The 23051-nt window shown below is 42.7% G+C and overlaps 1 protein-coding gene across 2 annotated transcripts in view; it reads right to left on the minus strand.

The window, feature by feature from the left end:
* The window catches only part of Pid1 (phosphotyrosine interaction domain containing 1), a 287502-nt gene that overhangs the window by 208577 nt on the left and 55874 nt on the right, over nucleotides 1–23051 (minus strand). The gene's annotated exons all lie outside the window — the stretch shown is intronic.

The raw sequence follows: 23051 nt of genomic DNA on the forward strand, positions 1-23051 counted from the left end.
CTGAAGGGGCCACATACTTAAAGACAGCAGACTTCCCCTCCACTGAAGCTGCCCACTGTCCATGGCTCCGTAGTTAGTATGGCATGGGGTTGGTTCATTATCTCCTCCCACTCCAGATTAGAATGTTGACTGACTTGATCTTCTGTAGGTCTTGTCCAGACAACAGACATAGGGGATGGATGCTCTATTAGTCTATCACACTTTCTTCCACCCCCTGGTCTAAAAGAACCACTCAAATGTTAGCATTATATTTATATTCCTCATGGAACAGAGAAAATGAACTAGATAGCCTTTAATATCCCTCTGCTTACATCCACTGGCTGCAACTACTTTCATACAAGACTTGGATAGAGCAAAATATTTCTTTACAATTGGCCTTTGAAACTGTAGGGATACAGATACTCAGTAAAATTTCAATGTTCAATAAAAAAGAAAAAAAAAACCTGCATCTGACTGGTTAGGTGCAATATAGAAAGAGGTTTAGTTTTTTTTTCTAATTTTAAAAGCAAACTATTCCCATACTGGGAATTGTGATGCTCAGTCAATGAAAATATGCAGGCAATCTAGGAGCACCTACAAATAGATGTGGACATGCAGAAAGTCATTCTTTTACTAAAGCTGGATCATTTGAAAGTAGCTGACACATCATAAGGTGTATCTTCTCATAGGAAAGGTACAGTACACTCAAGTGAGACAGGCAAACAGGCAATAGTTTAGCAATCTGGGATTCTACTTGGTTTGGGCTATGCCCACATCCTTCTCAGAACATCACACCTAGCAACCTGTGTGCCACCTAGGACCTCACACCTACATCAAGCTGCCCTATACCTGATATAAGTTATTCCCCTTAGAAATATATTTATAATGTCCTATGTCTATTCAGACACACCTAGTGCACAATCCAGGAACCACAAGCAATGAGCAATCCCATCGAGAATGATTTGGAGATGCACATCCTGTATGGCAAACTATGTTCTCAAAGTGACATCTTAGAGATAACCTCTTATTTGCCATCTTATGCCTGTGCATAATTGGGCATACATATGACTAAAATAAGATGCATTATGAGAAGTGACACATGCAATGGTGAGCAAAGACCTATATAATCTAGATCCATCAATCAAAGTAGAAAACCACCCAAACTGTTCCCCTGGCAAGCAAACACATCCCTTTCCTGAGCTCCACAAGCCCAGTCAGTAATCCAGATCCTTGTGTGTCCTCATTCATATGGCCACTGTCAATCTTGACTGTGTATTTATTCTCACCTGATCTATCACTTGACTTTAAGCAAAATTTCCCCATTACTTCACAATCTGCAAGGGATTTTATTTCATTCTTAAATAAGAAACCAAGAACCTGGAAATATACAGTCTAGATCCACCTAGCTATAACAGAGAGTTAATGAATGTTTTGATGTAAATTTATAAGCCTTTGAGTTCCAAGATCCACTGGTCAAGAATTACTAAAGAACAGGAGTAGTAGTGCATGTACTCTGCATGCACTACACCAGTGTCTGCTGAGCCCCTGGGACCTTCTCTCATATAGCCAGGGGTTTGCTTTCTACTCCAGCCAAACTCAATCTTCTTTTAATTTCCTAATATGAGTTCTGCTATTATTTAGAATTGTTCCAGTGCTAACCATTGTGAAATTATTGTGTCACATAAAAATCCCCCCAGTTGAATACAAAGAGAAATGAAAAAGATAATGAAATTATCATTCTATCATGCCTTTTCTAATTGACCAGTAAGCATTAAGAGCTCAGATCAAAATTAAACTGCATAATTCAGGGGCTAATTGTTGAAATTAAAAGATTTAAAAAAAGCATCATCTCCCTAAGGAAAACAGGCACCTGCTAAGTTACCGGATATATATTGGTGCATCTTATAAGAAATCAACAATATAACAGTAGTTTCTAATTCTCCCTCCCACACATTCAACCTTTGGTTCTTCTTGTTATTGCAAGACTAGGGATGGAACCCCTAAACTCTCAGACATGATAGACAAGTACTCTACTACAAAGTCACATTTCCCTTCAGTTAGAACCCAAGAAATAAATTTTGATGGCTACCTAATACAAACACAATACCCTCCTAACTAAAAGCCCCCCCACAAAAAAAAAAAAAAAAAGCCAAAGCGATAGCTTTGAAGCAACAGCCAAATTTGGCTTTGTTCAATGTGGTTGTGACTTCCAGCTAGCCAAGAGCCCACAGCTGCAGAAAACGCAAGAGGGGAAGAAGGAGAGGTGGCAATCACCCCTTGGAAAGGCTATTTTAAAAAAATATTCAAAAGGCTCAACAGTTCTCAAGAGAATGGAAGGACATTTAGGGATAGACTGAACTTCACTAGCTAAAGTTGTGGGGGAAGGAGAAAGGCACGAGAGGGGACTGAGGGCAGGAGTAGACCCCAATTTCAGAGCAATTCCACCTTACATATAAAACTGAGACCCTCGTAAATGCAAATGAACTTTTATTTCTAAAGGACTCCCTCCAAGTTTTTATTGGATGCTGTCCCGACTCCTGAGCAGCCTGCCAACATGTGTGCCCTCCGTTCAGAGCAAACACACCGCTCAAGGGTCAACCTCTGCTGAGCAAAGGCATTAAATTATGTTGTGAAGAAAAATGCCAGTTCTCTGGGCCAAGCAGCAAACAGATCTGCATTACACTATTTACCATGAACACAGCAGAGACCTAGAAAGATAAATCAGTAGATGCTTTCAAACTTGGTACTCTTCCTTCTCTAGTCTGCATTTCTTCCAGCAAATTTACTAAACTGAAACACTCAGATCCATTTCCTAAAACAGACCCAGGCTAGATTCTCCACCTGTTTATTTCAATGCAACCCCTCCAAGGATAACCCCTCTAAGGGAATACTGATTTGGATCTGCTTTGGTTGTGTACTTACCCAAGTTCTCACTTTCTACACCATCATTTTCTATAAAGCACCATGTTCCTAGACAGTAGACAGAGGGTGAATGGGAAGCAGGGTGGGGGCCCTGCCAAAGTAACCAACGCCAAATGAACTTTCCTGGACCCAGATAGCTTTGTTTTGAAGATTTCCGCCTTGCATTAAATCAAAGTAGCAAAGTGGGTCCTGAAGACTAGAGAAGATCACAGTCTCTACTCAGAAGGTCAGACTGCCAAAACACGGAGGTATTTAACTTTCTGGCCTAAAGAATTCCGCATTGTCCTCAGATGAACTTACAGAGCCACTCACATTGTTAACCAACAACCACAAATGTTCCTCAAGAAATGGAACCCACACGGCCTGAGACCATGTCTTTGTAACATTTTTTTGGTCCAAGCAGCTGTTTGCATGCTTAATACTTTTCCCATTCCAGCTCAGAAACGCGACAGCTTCTCTGGGTGATGCACACCAAAAGCGCTTGATTTGTTTGGGCTGCAGTAAAAACATCCTTACTTAACAGTGGGGACACTCTGCTTTTTCAGTGCAGAGATCTGGCAAGAAGGTGGGAGCAACAGCCAAGTTATAAAAACCTTAAAGATTGATAGCAGATGCCAAGAACAGGCCCACACCCTGATAAACATGGATGGAAATCTTTTTCCAGGGATGGACAAGACCAGGGAAACCATGGGCCAGAAATATGTCAGACTCGGGATTATGTTTCTTCAGTAACTTAATGAAGTCAGCCCATGTAGATAGGAAGAATGTTCTTCCCAGCAGCCACACTCAGCTCTTATATACAGCTTTCTAGGAAAGGAACTGAAAACTAACATTGATGTTCAAAGGAAAGATGTACCTGTGTGCCCATCAGAACTCTGCTGTTGAGAGCCATGACACCAGCTGTAGTTCTTTTACCAAGGACACCACCTGTAGCTCACTTACCAAGGTCCCTGGCCTCAGGATGAGCAACTGGACTCCTTTCAATTTCTTTTTTTTTTCTTTTTTCTTTTTTTTTTTTTTTTTCACTGCACTAAGTATTCCAACTCCAGGGATTAATCTAGTTTGGGGCTCCCACTGACCTAGAGCAAAGGATTGCATGTTAATGAGCAGACAACCCTCCCCCCCTCCATACACACCCATTAAACAGTCTCCAGACTGGAGTAGGAGAAACATAGTCAAAGTCGTGCCATCAGGATACTGTCCCAGGAACATGGAGAAGGAAGGTAGAAAGAAACAGACAAACAAACAAAACCAGACGTCACTTCAACTTCCACATAAGCATCTGAATGTTTCTATGGAATTGTTTATTTGCCAACTCCTAGGGCCACTTTTGGGGAAAAAAAAACAAAAAACAAAAAAAAAAGAAAAACCACCCTACAACCAATACTATCACCCAAGTGATACAGAAAGAACCGACCGACACACTAGGGATATAGCCTCACATGTGTGAGGCTCTAAAACCAATCCCAGTATGAAACATACAAACACTATACACAGAAAAAGGGGGAAAAAGAACCTTGTGATACATTCCGTTAGAGACGAGGCTCTATGTGAGCTGACCTGTACTCATATACTATGGAGTAAGACTAAATACCTTTTCTTGTTCATCTTGATAGAGCTACCAGGACATTCAGGGACCAAAGCCATCAGCCCCCTTCATAATTTTAATTATAACCTTTAGGAATATGATGCACATTTGTAGTTAGGATTTGTACATTATCTAGGACTTTGTATTCTCTGGTCAACCCCACCCTTTCATTGTGTTCTTGTACCAAGAATCTTGGGCATAAAATACTTCAGAAGATTTTCCAGTTTTTAGAGCCCCCATGGGAAAATAGATCCAATAATATAGATGGTATTGTAGTTTGAATGAAAAATGCCCCCCACAGGCTCAAGTATTGGGATGTTTGGTCCCAAGCTGGTGACACTATTTGGGATATTATGAAATCTTTAGGATGTAGAGCCTTGCTAGAGGAAGCATGTCACTGGAGATGGACATACACAGTTTATAGCCTTGACCCACTTTCTGCTCTCTTTAACTGCTGCCTGTGTTTAGGTGACATGTGACTACTCAGCTTCTGGCTTTGGCCACCATGTCCTTTCCACCATTAGGGGCACCTGTCTGGAACTGTAAGCCAAAATAAACTCTTTTTTTTTAATGTTATTATTTTTATTGGGTATTTATTTCATTTACATTTCCAATGCTATCCCAAAAGTCCCCCACATGCTCCCCCACCTACTCCCCCACCCACCCACTCCCACTTCTTGGCCCTGTCGTTCCCCTGTACTGAGGCATATAAAGTTTGCACGACCAATGGGCCTCTCTTTCCAGTGATGGAAGTTGCCTTTGTTCATGGTATTTCACCACAGTGTCAACAACAACCAAAGAATCTTAAATCCAAAGTATAGGTAGGCAGGTATATGGAAAGATGATAGATTTGGGTGTGATTTTCATGTGCAATCATTTAAGAAAAATTAATAAAATTTGTATTTTAATGGAAAATAAATAAGTAAAAGCTACAATCAGACAGCTTTCCATCTCAAACAGATCATAGAAACTTTCAGATGCAAGAAAAACATAGCTATACGACAGAAGATGGGCTGAGGGCAAGAGGTCTAATTCATTGCTACAGCATTCACGATGCAGTGTGAGTTAATTCTAGGTACTTTGTTTGCTGAAAATGTAATCTAAGCTGTCCCAGCAATGGGTGGTGGTGAAGTTAAGTCAACACAGAAGCAAGGAGACTCCCAGTGCAACCAGAAAATGTCTGCAAAGTGCTAAGTAGCATCTTTTCAGTGAGAACAGGGATTCTCTAGATATGAAGGGTTGACCACCTTGAGGATGTCTTCCATGTTGGGTTTTCTGAAACAGCATTTGAATGGCTCTGCATACACTGATAATATACATGCCCATTAATATAATAATATAAAATATACCCATCAAATTCAAAAATACCCACTTGCCTTTGGAGTTCTCCTTTCTGAGAATTCCTCTATTCTGCTGTTTGGCATCACCCCTAAATGAGCCAAATACCCTGACAGTGAGAAGTTCAGTTGCCTGGAGTGGTAGACAAAGACTTTGATGAGTAGCCACACTTCTGGCTCTGTGCCAGTGCTTGCTCAGGAGAAGAGGGCTGGTTAGTTGGGTATCCCCATTCCAGTCATTCAAACTGTAGAACACACATCCCCAGAGAAGAGGGGACTACCAGGATGGAACTTATAAAGCAATGGATGATGATAAAGGAAGCTATATTAATCCCCAATTTCTTAACTTAGGAGACCAAGCCATCTGGTCCTGACTTAAATTCTTCTTCTTCTTCTTCTTTTTTAATGAATTGAGGGAAACAGTATAGTTTAATAGAACAATTTATGAAATATGTTTTGTTAACATAGAATAAGCAAACACAAAGCCCCAGATGACATGATGACACCTTTACTTGTGTTATTTATTTAACTTATTTATTTATTATTTCCTTTTATAGAAAATAGATTTTCCCCACATAATATATCTTTCTTCATTAGATATTTTCTTCATTTACATTTCAAATGCTATCCCAAAAGTCCCCTATAAGCTCCCCACCCCCAACCCTGCTCCCCAATCCACCCACTCCCGATTCCTGGCCCTGGCATTCCCCTGTACTGGGGCATATAATCTTTGCAAGACCAAGGGCATCTCCTCCCAATGATGGCTGACTAGGCTATTTTCTGCTACATATGCAGCTAGAGACATGAGCTCTCAGGGTACTGGTTAGTTCATATTGTTGTTCCTCTTATAGAGCTGCAAATCCCTTCAGCTCTTTGGGTACTTTCTTTAGCTCTTCCATTGGGGGCCCTGTATTCCATTCAATAGATGACTGTGAACATCAACTTCTATATTTGCCAGGCACTGGCATAGCCTCACAAGAGACAGCTATATCAGGGTCCTGTCAGCAAAATCTTGCTGGCATATGCAATAGTGTCTGGATTTGGTAGCTGTTTATGGGATGGATCCCTGGGTGGGGCAGTTTCTGGATGGTCCTTCCTTTCATCGCAGCTCCAAACTTTATCTCTGTAACTCCCTCCATGGGTATTTTGTTCCCCATTCTAAGGAGGAATGAAGTATCCACACTTTGGTCTTCCTTCTTCTTGAGTTTCATGTGTTTTGCAAATTGTATCTTGGGTATTCTAAGTTTCTTGGCTAATATCCACTTATTAGTGAGTGCATATCATGCAAGTTCTTTTGTGATTGGTTTACCTCACTCAGGATGATAGCCTCCAGATCTATCCATTTGCCTAAGAATTTCATAAATGTATTGTTTTTAATAGCTGAGTAGTACTCCATTGTGTAAATATACCACATTTTCTGTATCCATCCCTCAGTTGAGGAACATCTGGGTTCTTTCCAGCTTCTGGCTATTATGAATAAGGCTGCTATGAACATAGTGGAGCATGTGTCCTTATTATAAGTTGGAACATTTTCCGGGTATATGCCCAGGAGAGGTATTGCAGGATCCTCCAGTAGTGCTATGTCCAATTTTCTGAGGAACCACCAGACTGATTTCTAGAGTGGTTGTACCAGCTTGCAATCCCACCAGCAATGGAAGAGTGTTCCTCTTTCACCACATCCTCGCCAGCATCTGCTGTCACGTGAATTTTTGATCTTAGCCATTCTGACTAGTGTGAGGTGAAATCTCAGGGTTGTTTTGATTTGCATTTCTCTGATGATTAAGGATGTTGAACATTTTTTTTTCAGGTGCTACTCAGCCCTTCAGTATTCCTCAGTAGAGAATTCTTTGTTTAGCTCTGTACCCCATTTTTAATAGGGTTATTTGATTTTCTGGAGTCCAGCTTCTTCAGTTCTTTGTATATATTGGATATTAGTCCCCTATCAGATTTAGGATTGGTAAAGAACCTTTTCCAATCTGTTGGTGGCCTTTTTGTCTTATTGACAGTGTCTTTGGCCTTACAGAAGCTTTGCAATTTTACGAGGTCCCATTTGTTGATTCTTGATCTTACAGCATAAGCCATTGCTGTTATGTTCAGGAATTTTTCCCCTGTGCCCATCTGACTTCAATTCTAAGTCAACCCAAAGTTCTTCTTTTTCTTTTTTTTTTTTTTCAATATTTTATGCCTTAAAGTGAAGGAGTTGAACTATATCAGGATTCCCAGCTCAGGAACCTACAAGGACCAACAGGCTGGGTATGTAACCTATGGAAACCAACACAGTTGGAGACTCCATGAGCTCTACTAAAGGAAAATACAAGCCCTGCCTCCAAACCTCCATTTTTCAAGAGAATCATAAAGTCCAACTTGCCTTATAAATTCCTAGCATTTTTCAACCCCAGAAACTAATTTGTAAGATTTTTATATATACTGAAAGAGCCAGTGGCAGCATTTCTGCAAACTGGAGCCAAACTTCAGGTCCACATGTTGTCAACTCAAGGAGTCCAGGTTCTGTACTGAGGCTCCCAGGACTGTGGAAATTCCCACTGTTAAAGATCTGGGGCTATTACCTGTCTCTTAGAAACACATTGAGCACAGGCCTCTAAGATCATGAGAAATCCTGTCACGTGTGACCAGACTCGGTTTGTTTCATCTATGGCTTCCCAAACTTGTTCAAATTCTGGACTCTTTGCAGTAAGATCCATAAGAGCAAGCACCATGGGAAACACCAAAAATCTATTCGCTACTCAACTTTACAATTGTACATTTTTATTTTGTGTTTACCCTTGGAGCTAAATTAGAATTTACTGAGCCCAGTGGTGTAGTAGAGACTACACAAGGCTCTTTACAGACCATATACTCCAGCTAACATTCACAGCACCCAGGGCTAAATGTCATTATCCCACTTTTCAGGTTGAGAAAATATATACACAAACACAAGACCGAGGCCCTGAGGTGATTCCCTGTGAGTAGGTAGGCAAGGTGTACATGCATGGGTGCCCAACCCAAGACCCTACCATCCTCTCATGGTCAACAGTCTGTGACACAAACAACTCTTGTTGTTTCCATTTATCTCCTACTGTAGCTTTGTGGATTGCTTATTGTATCAGTCCTGTCTCTGGAATCTTTATGTGAAGGCTAAAGCAGGCAGGAGATCTACAAGCATTTAGTCTCTGAGCAGGTAAGAGCTGCGATGGCTATGCTTGACATATAAAAGGACAAGACTTGAGTTTAAACCATGACTTCTCACTCAGAGCTCTACATGTTCCAGATTCAATGCCAGGTAAGCCTGCGGTCCCCATGACCCTTCTGTTTCATCCTGTCAGTGGGTGCATAGCCATTATGTCCTCAACGTGTCTTTGTTCCCTGTTCCTGGCTCTCTTACCCATCTTTCATCCTTCTCAATCTACCTCACTAAAAAGGCTTTGACCTGGACCAGAGAAATGGCTCAGCAGATAAAAGTGTCTCAAGCCTGACAGCCTGAGTTAGCTCCCTGCAGTACTCATGGAGGAAGGAGAGTGACTTACCTGCACTCCAAAGGGAATATAGTTAAGAGCAAACACCTACTATTCTACATGCAGCTCTACAGTGGACACCTAGCTGTATGCATGTTCCAGCAAATTAAAAAACAGTGTCTCTGTCATGTCACCATGGCCCCAGATTGCACAATCTGCTGTGTGGCCTCTTTACATGTTTTTTAGGGTCTTATTCCCTCAAGTGGAAGAAAGATTGAGTGTCATGCCTCAAATCTCCTCCATGGGAGGAACGTGTTTAAACATTTAGCTTAAAGCCATTTATGGGGTTGCTTTTCGTTGTGGGTCAATGGTTGCTGATTCAGTTGCTCCATCCTGTCTATGCTACAGCTGCCATGCTCCTGAGCTATTTCTCAAGGATTCCAGCCCTTCTATCTGCTAGAAATATTACTTTGGTTCACAAGTTAAAATCCAAAGCCACTCATGATTTTGTTGACATATTTCTTGCACTTTCTATTCTGAGAAAAAAAAATAGAACAAAATAAAACAGAGGATGTTGGCCCAGAGTGCCATAGGGCAATAGCAGTGTGCCCTTGTGTCAGCAATACTTTCTGTGTCTATAGACAATAGGACTAGAGATGGACACTGGGATACAGGGCTTTAATATGGCCGTGAGAACTGAGCCAGCTGAGAAAACCAGAACCTTAGGAAGAAGTGCCACTCATAGGAGCATGGAGTTTGAATGAGAGGCATGGCCATGAAAAATGAAGGATTAATAAGATTCCAGATCTAGCTTTCCACCTTTCATCTGGATTTCTTGTCCAACCACAGGTTTTACCCTAAGATCTTTAGGTAAACAAGAATGGGTCCAAAAATGGCACATGCCTGTAATTCCAGCACTTGGAGTGGAAAGGAGGAATGGGCTGAGAAGGTACAGCACCAAAAGTTGGACAATCTTGAGTTACAGAGTCATTGACAAAAAAGAAAAAAGAAAAGGAACTTAAAAAAAAAAGCCAATTCAATAATTAAGTGGAGAGACATTTTCAATGTAGAGAACATGAAAAAAATGAAAGAAACGAAATAACACCAAACAACCCAGAGTTCATGGTTCAGATTCTAGGTTAGAATCCAAATTTCCACTGAAAGAAAATGGAAGGCACAGAGAACTGTTAGGATTCAGGACTGAAGGCCAATGGAGAATGTATTGCTAGCTCCTTTCAATAGCTAGCACAAAGCCTTGCTCACAACCTTACATACATGCATAAACACTTACTCACTCGTGCAATTCTTTTTACAGCTTCTTATAGGTATAGTTATCATGAAATAAACCGTACTATTGGATATAACTTGAGTCATGCATACATCCAGGAAAAACCACTACTATAATCAAGACATGGACACATTATTACTCCTAACTTCCTCAAGTCCCTCGTCAGCCCTGCTTCTCTGTCCATCCTTAGACAGCATTGCTCTCTTGACCTTCCCACCATCTTGCCAGGGGTGTACTCATTCCACCACACCCTCACCTACACTTGGTCTGGTGTCAGCCTACTGTATATGTTTTGCATCTTATTTACTTATTTTGTAGGGGGTGGAGGGAGTATATACTGCAAGATACAGGTGGAGGACAAAAAACAACTTAGCAGGTATTATTCTTCTCCTTCCAGCATGTGGACTCTGGGGATGTAACCCAGGATGTCAGGCTTGAAGGCATGTACCTTTACCCACTGAGCCATCTCTCTAGCTCTGGTAAAAGCATTCATAATTTTGGCTATTCGGGTATCATATGGTGATACCGCTTTGTGGCTTCAATTTTCATTTCCACAGGGATTCATGGTATTGAACATCTTTTCATGTGCTTCTCTGCCAACCATGTGGCTTCTTTGTGCAAACAATGTGACCATTGTAATGGAGTTATTTACCCTATGATTAAGTCCTGACAATGTATTTTCTTATATATCCAGAACCCAAGTCCTTTATTGTATACGACAGATATGCAAGTGTTTTCTCTCTATTCTTTTTTTTTCCCCCTCTCACCAGTAGCTTTAAAAAAAAAAAGTTTTTAAAATTTGGATGCAGTCCAATTTGTTATTGTGTTTTTGTCATTATCCTATAAAATCTCTGTCTAACTCAAGGATTTTGTAGGTGAACCAATGCCCACCCTCTGGGTCGCAGTAACGGTCCCATTTACACAATACTCCAATGTCCTTATAGCCCTGTAGACTGAACCCAGGGTTCCACCCATGCTAGAAAAGACTTCTACCCTTGAACTACCTCCCTAGCCCAGTATGGAGAAATTCTTATAACACTGATTTATGTAGAAAGCACGGGAGAACATGTACAGGCCCTAAGCACTCCCTCACAAAGGAACGACTAGACAAATCACAGCCCAGCCCCGAACTGTACCCCAGCACTAAAGGGAGTGAACTGAAAAAGTAAAGACCCCTCAAAAAGGAGAAAGTGGGATTAAAAAAAATGCATTTGAAAAATGTAAATATGCCCAGAGAAAGTGACCAAGAAACAACCACTAAGCTAGAACATACAGAGACCAGAAAAGACTTCCTTCAGGATGAGGTTTGGGAATGGAGCACTGCACAGGATTATCAACTTCCTTGCATACCTTAAAACGGTCTGATTTGTTAGTGAAAGCAGATACTTTTACACAATAGTAAATCCAATCAAGGATTAAGTAGTAGCCTTAGTATGCAGCAGATGGAGCCCCGTATCTCCTATTCGCACTTCCATTTTGAAATAATTCTTGGTTTTATTTGTTTGTAATGGTTGACTAAACAGGAAGAAATATATCAGTGCATGGAAGAATCCAAAAGTAAGCATTTTAGTTAAGTGCTGTGGATTGGTACACACGGGGGAAATATAATCCTGTGTTGAAATCTTAACCCCAGTATTTCAGAAAGTGACTTAGTTTGGAAATGTGGGTGGTCTTGCCTGTCATGAGCTAATAGAACACCATCCTAGAGTAAGTTAGTTTTCTGATGTAACATTGATGTACTTATGTAAAGAGAAATTTTGATATGGGGATGGTACCACATAAAGATGGGAACTATGTTGCCATGGTCATGGAAGGCCAAAGACTACCAGCAACTACCAGAGCCAGCAAGAGGCCTGCAACAGATTTTCCCTCACAGCCTCAGAAGGACACCAGGCCTTAATTTTGAAGTGCAGCCTCTAGAAACAGGATGCACTCCACTGCTGCTGCTTAAGCCATTCAGACTGTGGTATGCCACACTCGGTGTGTAAGCAACCCTAGAAAATGTATTACTCAGAAGCCAAAAATTCAACAGCAAAAGCAAAGTGGAGCATCTATCAAGACTGCATCCTGTAGGCTGTAGCTCAGTCCTCAGGGAACAAGCTCAGGGACACTGAATGTCCACTGTCCACAGTAAGGGCGGTCTTAAAGCAACATGCTACTTACACCGAGAAAAGTAGGCCATTCCCAATGCCCTGGCAGCCACATGTGCTGGGCTGAAGATCCATCTTTAGTCCCAGATTACAATAGTAGAGCAACACAGAGAAGGGTTTGTTGCTGAAGAAATAAGACGGGTACTATTCTGAGGGAACGTGATGTTTTAAAGCCACCCAGGAGACACACCACTGGGCATGTCTGTGAGGAATTTCCAGGGAGCATTAAGTAGGAGAATGATTCATTCCTGTATGTGGGTAGCACCATCCCATGGGCTGGTATCCAGCATGGAGTGAAAGGGGAAAAGTAAAATGCTACCTGAGTGCCTGCATTCACATCTGTCTTCTTCTTGGTCCACCCAGATGTGAAAAACCTCTGCCTGCCACAGCTGTGGGGTGTTCCAAAAGCTCTAACCACCATACCCTCCTACCAAAGTGGATGGGTGGCATCCACTCAAACCACAGGTGAAATTAAACCTTCCTTCTGTCAGTTTCTTCTTTCTGGTTGTTTATAGTGATAAGAATCATCGCTCATACAGGGTGAATGGCAATGTGACATCTCTTGCTCCCAGTGACTATATAATTTCTCCCCCATCCCTAGACACACAGGCAATACCTGTCTCTGAAGAAAAGAATAAAAACCAAGACAGTATTTAGCCCTTGAAGAAACAGAGGCCAAGAGACAACTGGACAGCAATTCAGATGCCTTTCCTTCACTGCCTAGGAATGAAAAATGTCTGTGTCTTTTGTGGCTAAAAGAGGGGAAGGTTTTAGGCTAAAAGCTCAAAGATGAACTTGACAGGAAAGAGTGTCTTCTGACTCTTAGTGCATTCATTTTTGTTTTAAAACAAAAATTAATCCTTCAAAATAACAGAGGCAGGGACCAAATAAAACAGTACAAAAAATATAGAACCAGATACTGTCAACCTATATACAGGGTCAAGAATATAATGAGCTCTCCAGGAGGTCAGGCTGAGAGGCATGCGCTCTGGGCCACTGGCATGCTTTCCCAATCAGGAAAAGGCAAACAGCAGAGTTCAACTAATCGGGTCTATCAGGCATATTTGAAAACAAGATTCTAAATCCTACTTGGACCCAGTCCACTGGAGAAATTCCAGTCAGCTCCACCTCAAGGCAACATCACAACCCAAAATCTTGTCTAGTATTGAGGTTTATTGTCTGTGTAGCACAGGGACATTCTGTCATTTCCCAGAGTCCCTGCCTTCAGGGACAAAGCACATGTCACATTCAAGATAGTCAGTCTCACCCTAGAAGGCTGATCAGAAGAGGATGGAGGAAGGAATCCAGGTTGCCTGTAATTAGGGACACCAGCCTGGAGTGAGTTAGCTTTCCACTGTTTTCAAAGTTAAAGTAGCTAATAAAAGGAGGAGAGTCACCGTGACCCAAGACGCGACATCTGGGGACAGCAAACTGGTAGACACGCATGAACAAACTGAGAAGGGGGCAGGCTTCCATTCATGCAAGCTTCCTAGCTCTCAAGGAAAGGATTACACAAACCAGGCAGCTGAAAACAGCAAGATCTATTCCCTCACAGTTTAGAAAGCTAAAAGGCAAAGCTAGAGGGGCTGGAGAGATGGCTCAGTGGTTAAGAGCGCCAACTGCTCTTCCAGAGGTCCTGAGTTCAAATCCCAGCACCCACATGGTGGCTCACAACCATCTGCAATGGGATCGGACACTCTTCTGGTGCATCTGAAGAGAGCTACAGTGTACTTACATATAGTAATAAATAAATGTTAAAAAAAAAGAAGTCTTGCCTTCTATAATTAGAAAAAAAAAATGCAAAGCTAGAGATGTTTGCCAGCCATCCTCCATCCAGGGCTTCAGGGAAGACTGTTTCCTGAACTCACCTAGTTTCTAGTATTCTTTACTGATCGATGGCCTTCCTTGGCTTGTAGCAGCTGAATAATACCATCCTCGACCTCTATCTTCAAGTGCTGTCTCCATATCTGTCCTTACCAGGACAGCAGCCATTGGCCCTGTGATACAGCAATTTGGCCTCATCTTCACCTGATTGCATCTCCATGGGCTTTTTGTATTTTTTTTTTTTTGTATTTTTCAAATAAGGTCACATTTGCAGGTATCAGAGGTTAAAGTTTCAACATAACTGCCGGGAAGACACAGTTCAGCCCATAACAGTAAGATGTGGAGACCTTAGTTTGAACCTGAATTTTGGTCCCCTGTTTGTTGTGTCAAAGACATAAACAATAATATAACATGCATGCATAAATACTGAAAGAAGATGGCATACTCCAATATAGTTTTTCCTTGGCAGGTAGGTTACCCAGCTGTTTAACCATCCAAATGCCTGCTTCCTTACCAGGGAAGCTCATTCACAGATATGGTTTTACCTTTATCTTTTGTTGTGGCAGAATCACACGATGGCTACTGAGATGCCAGCCATCACATTTATGTCCAGAACAGGAAGAAGACAGAAAACGGGGAAATGACTATTCCGTCAAGAAGCTTCCTTTGCTATTTGTAAAGAGAGTAGATTCTTTCTCTCCTACACTATAGTATTCAAAATTGATCTCTGAAAAGTCTTAGACTATATGTGATGAGCTGGGTGTGGCTAGATCTTATTCCCTGATCTGGTCATGGCTCTGTTAGCAGAGGGTAAAAATGCAGGGCTGAGGAGAGCTAATGGACTAACCATCATCTGTAGTCATCCATTCTATCACCATTAAAGGAGGAAAAGTCTCTGTCCCTTGGGGTTTTCTCAGAGGTTCAACATACTCTCAATACATAGCAAAACATGACACACAGAAGCACAAAACGTAGGATGAAGGCTTAAGACCAGAAAACCAGATACAGATAGAAGCTCTTCCTCCAAGGAGTGCTGGTGGAGGGGTGGGGGTGGGGCCGAGGGGGTGTTTAAGGAAGCTCCAGAGAATCTATATTTCAGTTTGAATGAAAATGTCCCCCATAGGTTTAGATATTTAAATATTTGGTGCTCAGTTGGTGGCACTGTCCAGGGAGGTGTACCCTTTCTAGAGATAGTAAGACACTAAGGGTAGCCTTTGAGAGTGTATAGCCTCACCCTCATTCCAGTTCACTTTCTGCTTCCTGTTTGAAGCCAAAGATGGGATGTCTCAGCTTCCTGTTCCAATAGCCTGCTGTCATGCCTCCCCAACCATTTCTCTGTGTGTGTGTCTCTGTCTCTGTCTCTGTCTCTGTCTCTGTCTCTGTCTCTGTCTCTCTCTCTCTCATCATAAGCCCAAAACATTCTTGCTTCTGGGCATGGCACTTTATCATACCAACACAAAGAAACAGATACACTTAATGTTATATTAAAAACTGGTTGCTGTTGCCATTATTATCGTTTATAATAACCATTGCCTATGAATGTAAGTTTTCAGCAAATAGATACTAATAATTTTGTTTTTTATAATTAGTGGAAACTAGCAGGATAAACTCTTGCCCACAATCCCTTTCTTTACTGCCCTTTTGGGCCACTGTATTCCTGAGAGTACCTGGAAGCTGGATTCTTCCAGCTGTGAATAACTGAGCGCATGTATGGATTTGGAAAGTTTTAGAGTTCCTTGAGGAGCTAAAAAGTTCCCCTAGAGACATGACTCTCAACTCCCATAATACACAGGACTTTGTAAGAATCATCTTAGATGACTGATGTCCCTAGAGATCTTTGTGACATGGCAGAAACCAAGGATGTAGCAATACCTTAACACAGGCTCATCCCCAAGACACTCACAGCCAGACCCCTCCAAAATAGAGAACCCAGTAGGCAGGGCCACAGAGCTTGTGATCTTCTTCCAAGACACAACCCAGCTCCCAGCTCCACCCTCACTCTCAGAAGTGTTTGAGAGTGCGGCAAAGCTAAACACTGGACCCATGTTCTCTGCTTCCAGTTGTGAGGGTAATGCCATGCAATGGTGCATACTTTCCCATTGGACAAGACTGGAGGACCTTCCTTAGTGACACTCAACCACTGAGAAATTTACTACATCCACAAAGTTTCTAGCTAAGGAAGCCAGAACTCTCAGAAACAGTGAAAGTTGCAACACACACCAGGGGACAAAATAATACTAAGTTCAAGTTGGAGACAAAAAACTGAGTCCTCCAAAGTATACAATGATCTCCTTCCTTTCTGGAAGCTTCTCAGCATACCTCCCCCTGCGGAGGGCTTGGGACTTGTTACATGTGTGTACTATCATGGCAAATGGACGAGAAACACACTTCTGTCCAGTGAGAGTATTGTATATTACAAGGCCTCTGCCAAGCAGCTACTTCTGAGGCATAGATAGAGAACACAAAACTCAGAGAAGTTATAAGACTAAATGATGGGACTGCAAAGAGAGTGCAGTCAGGGAAGTTTCTGCCACCTAAGCAGCAGGATTCAAGTTTGTTCTCCAAGGTGGCAGCGAGTGCTTTTAATCACAATACTGGGAAGGTGGAGACAGTTGCAGCCTTGGGACTCACTGGTCAGCCAGCTTTGTAGACTTTGGGTACCCAGTCAGTGAGAGACTCTCTCTCTGTCTCTCTCTGTCTCTGTCTTTCGCTCTGTCTCTCTCTGTCTCTCTCTCTCTCTGTGTCTCAGTCTCAGTCTCTGTCTCTCTGTCTCTGTCTCTCTCTGTCTCTGTCTCTCTCTGTCTCTCTCTCTGTCTCTGTCTCTGTCTCTCTCTCTGTCTCTGTCTCTCTCTGTCTCTCTCTCTCTGTGTCTCAGTCTCAGTCTCTGTCTCTCTGTCTCTGTCTCTCTCTGTCTCTCTCTGTCTCTCTCTGTCTCTCTGTCTCTCTCTGTCTCTGTCTCTCTCTCTCTCTCTCTCTCTCTCNTCTCTCTCTCTCTCTCTCTCTCTCTCTCTCTCTCTCTCTCTCTCACACACACACACACCCCTCAAGGTAGTAGCTCCTAAGACACATGAATAAGCACATGCAAATACAAACACATACAGAGTCTAAACTACAGCTTTATCAGCAAACAACTAAATCAAATTTATTTCTAAAGTTAGTTACAGGTTACATCTTTGGTTACATTTTAGCCAAATGATGCCTGATTTCTGGAACAACCCGCTCAATAACATTATTGCAGGAGGGCCCCTTATCAAGGTGAGATCACAAAGCAAACAGAAGATTGCAGAAGGGATCTGGGTCATTAAACATGGAAAGGGAGATGTGGTGAGACACTGGAAGTACTGAAAGGTGCCATAATTATGAAGTAACTCTCTTCCTCCTCTTCTATGACACCTCCCTTGTCAGACCTCAGGCTCAGAGGTCAGATCTGGTGAACACACCATGGTGTTTTATCACTAATTAGCTGCTAAATTAGGATCAGAACTTGGGTTTTAATTAACTCAAAATGATGGTAAGCTAAATTATATTGGACTTTGAGGAAGACATTGGACAAACACCTCAACTATTTCCTCCTGCTCTCCTTCTATGGAGCCTCTGTTTAGATCTGTGGCCCTGGGGACCGAAAGGCACACTGTAGCCATTGAGAAACTCTGAATTCATTTTATTTGCTGGCCAATAAGGTGGCCCTGGCCCACTGCTATTTGGGGAGTCACACTGCAGTCCTGTGGAAGACTGATTTCTAGTGGCTTTGGGGCTGCAGGGTGACTCCACCTGAGTCTCCTCCAGGGCTAAGGGACAGGGCAGAAAGGAGTCAGTGTCCAGGAAAAGGAGGGAAGAGATAATTCAGAACATCAAACAACATGCAAAGGTTGCCCAATGCTGGAATGTAAACCAGAAAGGTCAACAAGAAGCGGTCATTAGGCAACAGGGAACCAGGGGGGCAGGGAGTCTCCCAATACCTGTGTTTCGCAAATCACTTAGTGGGGATTTTGCTGACAAGCTTGGAGAAAGTCAATGATATTAAAATAGCACCTCAATTCTGGGAGAGGGGAAGGCAGCAGTTAATGACCACTCCAGCTTTGTGCTTTGCAATAAGAGGTGCAAAAATTGCAAAATTTAAGGGGGATTTGATGGGAAGGCGGGGCCTCGGAGAAGGGGCTTCTTATTTGAAGCCTAAGCTCTGGATCCTCCCAGCCTTTTTTCATCCCCCTTGCCTATGTCTTACAGGACTCAGGCAGACTGTCCAGGTAACTGAGTTTGACTTAAAGCCTCCAGTTCAGATAAATACGATGTGCTCCATTGGAAAAGCATCTCAAAGGAAAATAGGGGATTCCAGCCATCATGAGCCCGATTAGATTATTTCTCTCAAAGACTTGAGTCATCATACTTTAGGGGACCCTGAATCAACACCAACAACCACATTTCTGCAATAGGAAATGTGAAAGTGGCCCAGGCTGGAGTATAGGCTGATACTCAAGGTACTTGAAAGCTGGAGCAGGAGGATCACAAATCTGGGGCTAGCCTGGGTTACAGAGTGAATTCAAAGTCAGAGTAGACAACTCAATTCTCTGACCTCTCATTTTTTTATCTATAAAATGGGAATAAAAATGGCTATGGGAAATAAATGATCCAGATAATTCCTATAAAATTCAATGTCATGCCGCATAGAGAGAACACACACTGGACAAATAGGCTGCTATCCCCCCTCACTCTCGTCTGTGTTCCTGCTGTCAATTTGGTTGGCCTGGCAAACTGTCCAGCTGCCCAAGCCTTCAGTCTGCCTGATGAGCCAGGTCTAACGTTTCCAGCCGCTGTGATAGAGGGCTTGTCAGTATTGCTTCTCGGGGGACAAGGGAAACCGCCATGATAACAGAGAAATCAATCTGGAACAATCCAGTCAGCATCAGGAAAAGAGACAGCAGGCACGGCAGAGCAGGGCAGGCACAAGACAGTTCTGAGGAACAATGTACTCTTTCCCCTCTCTAAATCACTCAAGCAACATTTTAATGGAAAACTTTGGCCACAGTTTAGATCGGAAATGCCCCCCCACAGGCTCATGTATTTGGTTGCTTGATCCCCAACTAGTGACTCCATTGTGAGAGGTGTGGCCTAGCTGGAAGAGGCAGGCCATTGAGCAGTGAGTCTGGACCCCTCCTCCCATCCTCTCCCTGTTTGCTGACTCTCTGAGGTATGAAAGGTAGAGAATTCCAACAGCCTGGTTCCCCACTATGGAGCGAGCTGAGCCCACACACCTTCTCTAACATGGTGGACAGTATTCCCTCAAACCATGAACCAAGCAAAACCCTCCATTAAGTTGCTTCTGTCAGTTATGGTATCAAAGCACCAGCAATGGTCTCTAATACAAATTTCAACCTCTTGATCAGCCAGAAGTTTAACCGGAGACCAAAAGTAAAGTCTGGTGGCCATGCCTTTCTCTCTGTGCTTTCTTATTTTATCCACAGCACAAGCATTGGCTAAAATGGGACTAAAGACACAAATCTTAAGCAAAAAAAACCCACATGTATGGATAAACACGGAAAGAGTGTCATCTGCCAGAAATGATTAGGCTGAAACCTTTGCGGAGCATCTAATGTAAAGGTGCTTTATACACAGCCACAGACGTTTCTAGAACTTATCTGTCAGGCGTCATTTTGAGCAAGTTCCTCTCAATCCTTGGAATGTACCCACCCCTAAGTGTGGGCTTCTTTTCTCTTGACAGTCTTGTTTGAATCACCAGCCTTCCTCTCCTCTGAGGACTTACATGTCAGTTGTAACTCATGATTACAATGCTCTTGCCTATTACGTTTGGGAAGCAATCATTAAATCCACTGGAAAACCCAGGCAGATTTTGAAGTATCAAAGCTGAAGTAATACCTCTATTTGAAAAAAAAAAAAAAAAAAAAAACTAAGACTTAGCCTTTTCTACTGAAAGAAACCCCTCTACTTGTCTGAAAAGAGCCTGCCTCAAATAGCCTCTTTAAAAGTCTATAACACTTGTCTCTACAAGAAAAATAAAGTCAACTCTGCAGAAGAGAAGGTGAAATTCATATTTACATTTAGCAAAACCAGGATGGCCATTGACGTCTCCGTGTCCCTTTTGATCCCATTATATGTGTAATGGCAGAAGTGCCCAGGAAAGAACTTGAGTGAAACACAGCAGTTTTAACATTCAAGGGAGCAGATGAAGTGGCCACAATTCTTGTGACTGAATGAGAAATTACCCAGCTCAGTCCTCCCCAGGGGAACAGGTCCATTTGCCTGGACTGGATTTGGGTCAAAGAACTAAATTTCAGAAAATAGCAGTAGCATTTGTTGTGTTGTTGTTGTTGTTGTTTTGCTAGCAAGTAGATAATAATGATAATAATTCAGTCTGATGAAAGGCTCCCTAGGCTCCTGAACCCTCGCTGCATTCACTGAAAAGACAGTCAGAGGGTGAACGTCTGGGCTCAGGGAAGTTGGGCCACATTCCCAGACCCTCAGAGCTTTCCAGTGGGAAGTGATAAAAATCAAGTAAGAAAAGATGCTGTTGTCTGCTCCTGTGCCTCTTCTGTGTCTAGGTGTTTATACAACTAATGGATGGCCTGGTCCTGTTGGGAAGTTCAGAAAATGCTTCCTTGAAGTATTTCCTGTGCTCTGGCTCCTCTCAAAATGTTTGTATTGAAAATCAGTGAGGGGAAAAATGAGGTGAGCGTATAGAACAAGGTTGAAGAAATCTGTGAACAGAGAACGAGGTTTAAGCATTGCTAAAAAGCAGGGCTCACTAGTAACTTCCCCACCCAATACCACTCCCATTGTTCTGTTCACACCCTTATATTTGGGCACAGAAACACATCAGAACCAGAAGCCAGTATATCTATATGATTGTACCTTGAGATCCACAGTGGGGTATGGAAACCATCTCAGACAGTAAAGGCACTACAGAGATAACCATTTGACAGAGATACCGAGGCACACAGCATCAGTAACCTATTACAAGCAGCCCTCTCACCAACTTAACCTCAAGAGCTTCCTCTCACAGAAGCAAACCCGTATAAACTATACGTCTTTAAGAAGAATCCAGGAGCCATTTGGGGAAAAGCCATGAGCAGGAAGAGCACGCTCCCAGTTTGGCTTGCTTTTAGGAGTCTCAAGACTTGAGACTGATTTTTAAATTTGGAGCCAGGCAGTGGTACTGACTGTAGGTATGCACCTGCATCGGAGACTGGCTGTTATACTGTGATAGCCCTGTTTTTACTACGGCTTTGCAAAAGCCTAAAATCCAGGCTCTTTGAACATGACCCCTTGAAATAAAGCAAACTCATAGCATGCCCAAACTAAGATGCTCACAACCAAATACATGTGCATGTTTTCCAGAAGGTCAAGGAAACATGTCAATCAAGGAATAATATCCACAGGGGATTAACGCCGGACTACTTGCCTGCCAAGGGCCATGTGCTGCAGAGCTGAGGGGCATGGAATGGGCCAGGAAGAATAATTCTAACAGATGAAAATCTACAAATATTTCACAGGAGTCCAGACAATACACACCACCTTCAGGGCCTGTGACCACATCCCTAAAAGGGCTTCCAAAACCCACTCGCAGCACTTGGATGGCGACCACCAACTCTGCTCACTCGTTCTGATTCTCTAGAATCGAATGCAGGCCTTGAATCAAGAGAGAAATTCGAATGCACCACTTACATCTGATACCACTTATAAAATACACTCAGATTACCTTGTGCCAGCTGCCCCAAGGGTACTCAGATGGTCTCTTAATAAACTAGAGAGGGGGTCAGGAGACTGGGCACCATGTCTTCATCTCCAAAGCTAGCCAAGGGGTTGATTTAATCTGTTTGAGACCTGCAGGAATTGGCCTGGAATCCAGGTCTCTCTATAAGTGGGAACATGCTATCCCTAAGCTGCAGCCCTGGAGACCACTGGGAAGGGCTTTTTTTGTGAGGTGAGGGCAATCTGGTTCTATGAAATGTAATGCCCCCTGCAGGCTAACACTGTGGATAAAGGCTGGGAGGCAGAGTTGGCTTTGCTGAGCATTTGAGGGGGCTGTCTGTGTTGGGAGCTTGGAATGCTCTTTGAGAAACCTCCCAAGTCAGCCAGGATCCTGGCCTCTCTAACCTAAGTCTCCAGACAACGCTCAGCCTCCAATACTTTTTACCACTTAAACACTTCTTCAAAGTTTACTACACAACAGTGTAGCCCTGAGTCTGCCAAAAGTCTAGCTGCAGGATTTAGAGAAAGGCTGCTGTCCCCCTGGAGAGTATTTGTGAGCAAACGGTAGTCATCAAACCTGTAGTTATCAAACCTTCCAGCCAGGGCTGTCCCAAGGACCAAAGTGTCTCGGAATGAGTCCTAACTGCAGAAACTCCCCTCTTTCTGGTGTTAAAAGACCCTGTGACACGTCAGGGGACAGCAATGAAAAACTTTTAGTGAGATGAGCCGGGACACAATCATTCCTGGCTGAAATTTACTTTTGCCTTTCAAATATCTGCAGAAGCTTGGATTTAGGGGACATGA

Source organism: Mus caroli, chromosome 1 (genome assembly GCF_900094665.2).
Source record: "Mus caroli chromosome 1, CAROLI_EIJ_v1.1, whole genome shotgun sequence".
In the NCBI taxonomy this organism is placed as follows: Eukaryota; Metazoa; Chordata; class Mammalia; order Rodentia; family Muridae; genus Mus; species Mus caroli.